Source organism: Lycium barbarum, chromosome 10, assembly GCF_019175385.1.
Source record: "Lycium barbarum isolate Lr01 chromosome 10, ASM1917538v2, whole genome shotgun sequence".
In the NCBI taxonomy this organism is placed as follows: Eukaryota; Viridiplantae; Streptophyta; class Magnoliopsida; order Solanales; family Solanaceae; genus Lycium; species Lycium barbarum.
In genome coordinates this window covers 45730153-45732576 of record NC_083346.1, presented here as the reverse complement: position 1 = coordinate 45732576, position 2424 = coordinate 45730153, and the positions used below count along the sequence as shown (strand labels likewise).

The window sequence follows — 2424 nt, the reverse complement described above, 5'->3', positions numbered from 1 at the left end:
CTGTACATTAATGAACCACGGGAAACAACCATCCAAACAGAGGGTAAAGCACTGACTTTGTAGCCCTAACCTAATCCTCGACTATTCTCTCAATTGTTGGTACTCTCTCCAACTCTTCTTTCGAATATTTTTATCTATGAACTTTACAACTTCTTGTGTAGTACACATGAGAACTCCATCTTTTGCATGGCAGAAAGACAACTGGAAAAGAAGCCACTGGTGCCAGAGCTTGGTACGACATCAAAGAAATTTGAAATGTAGGCATTGGGGCTTTCAAAATTTCCGGTGAATGGTAGATTCTAAATGGGCCAAATATTTAGCAATAAGGACGACATCATTGACCCACCGGTATCAATGGAATAAATTCTAACATTGCTAGTTCTTCTTTCCAGCCAAGGGAAAGGGCAAATTAATTTTGTTTCCCGACATCATAAACGAAGAGGAGTTGAGGATTCTTTTTCAAAAAATCCTGATTAATTTGAATGTTCCTTTTTGAGTTGCAGCTTATTATTTAGAGATTGAGATCTTCGTGCCACCATATTTCTCAAATTCATCTCTATAAATTTGATGCTTCCTTCAAAATAAAATCGTCTTTTCTTTTCTAATTTGGATTGAGAAGTCCTACTACAATAAGAGTGGTTAATTCTTATAGATAAATAGGTGAAATAAATTTTACACATAAGAGATCTGGAAAAGACCATTTTCTTCTATTCAAATTGTAAGAGGGCAAGAGATCTATTGCCTCCTTGTTATTAGGTTTTAGGATCAAAAGTATATATATATATATATGTATGTATATTGAGGTCTATTTATGTTAAGGGGTATATATCAAGGACCAAAATAGTCCAATCCCTATACATTAAGGACCATTTTGATAATTTTCTCAACTAGATTGCACATAAGTTCTTTTTAGGAAAAAAGTCAAAAATACCCCTTTACTTTCACCTCTGTTACAAGTTGGGGCTATTTATAGCCCTGTCGTTATGAAAGTTAGCAAGAATATCTCTCAATTTAATGAATTCCCCAAATCAACTTTAATTCCTCAATTTCACTTTAAATTACCAAATTTCCCTTTTAACTCGACCCGACCCACCTCCTAAAATAACCATTCTTCCTTTTCTCTCATATTTTCTCCTCTACATTTTTCCCCTTACGAAATAACCCAAGCTGCTCTGACAAACTCCATCTCCGATCACCACTGCTCCTATTCCCTTTCCCCCTTTCTCAATTTTATAGCCTGATTTGAGTGATGTTTTTCTGGCTTCGCTACTGTAAAATGTATTTCTTTCTTTCAAGTTTGTTTAAGTTCTAGTTATATCTAATATGGCAGAATCACAGTCATTTATCGGTATAAATTATGGCCAAGTTGTGGATAATCTCCCGGTACCGCAGCCAAGTAATTACAATCCACTTCAATTGAAAAATTTCGGTTATACGGATCCGATCTGGCAGTCATCAAAGCTTTAGCAAATACTGGTAAAGGAATCATGATCAGAGAAGCCAACAACGATATTCCAATTATGGCATTCAACCCGAACTTCGCTAAAGGATGATTAAATTCAAACGTTCTTCCATTTATCCAGTAAGTAAAATAATCATAATTAATGTTGGAAATGAGGTTATGTCCTCAAACGACCAAAATCTAATGACAAATTTGTTGCCCGCTATGCAAAATCTCCAAGAAGTTTCAATTGGTGGGAAAAATCAAGGTTTCTAGTTTCTACAGTTCATTATATGGTTGTGTTGAAGTAATCAGAGCCTCCATTTTCTGAAAGCTTCAACTCGAGTATTGGTGATTTGTTGAAAGGATTGTTGGAGTTTAATAAAGCTACTCGTTCTCCTTTTGCAATTAATCCTTATCCGATTTTCACTTATCAGAGTGATCCTAGACCTGATACTTTGGCTTTTTGTTTATTTCAATCTAGTTAGACACCAAGATGAAGAAGAAGAAGAAGAGAGAAGGAAGAATGATTGTTATTTTAGGAGGTGGGTCGGGTTGGGTTAAAAGGGAAATTGCGTAATTTTAAGTGAAATTGGAGAATTAAAGTTGATTTGGGGAATCTGTTAAGTTGAGGGGTATTTTTGTTAACTTTCATAAGGCAGAGGTATAAATAACCCTAACTTGTAACGTTGGACAAAACTAGCTAATAAATGAAAGTCTAGGGGTATTTTTGCCCCTTTTCCTTTCTTTTTAAATGCATTTGTCTCTTCCCCATGATGACTTTCTTTCTTCTCTCTTTTGTTCTGTCCCAAATACTCATTAACGGGTACTTACAAATTGCGGTTCTTTACAAGATAATCAGAGACAAACATATTCATATATCTTTGTTGAGATACCCAAGCAAGCTTTGAATCAGGAAATTCAACCCCTTTTATCACTTCAACAATTTTATTGGTGCATTTTGAAGGATAGTCAAACTTAAA

General features: G+C 35.0%; 1 pseudogene; it reads left to right on the top strand.

Moving 5' to 3' along the window:
• Positions 1 to 1168: 1168 nt before the first annotated feature.
• On the top strand, positions 1169 to 1929 carry LOC132612982 (glucan endo-1,3-beta-glucosidase 7-like; annotated as a pseudogene).
• The last annotated feature ends 495 nt before the right edge of the window (positions 1930 to 2424 follow it).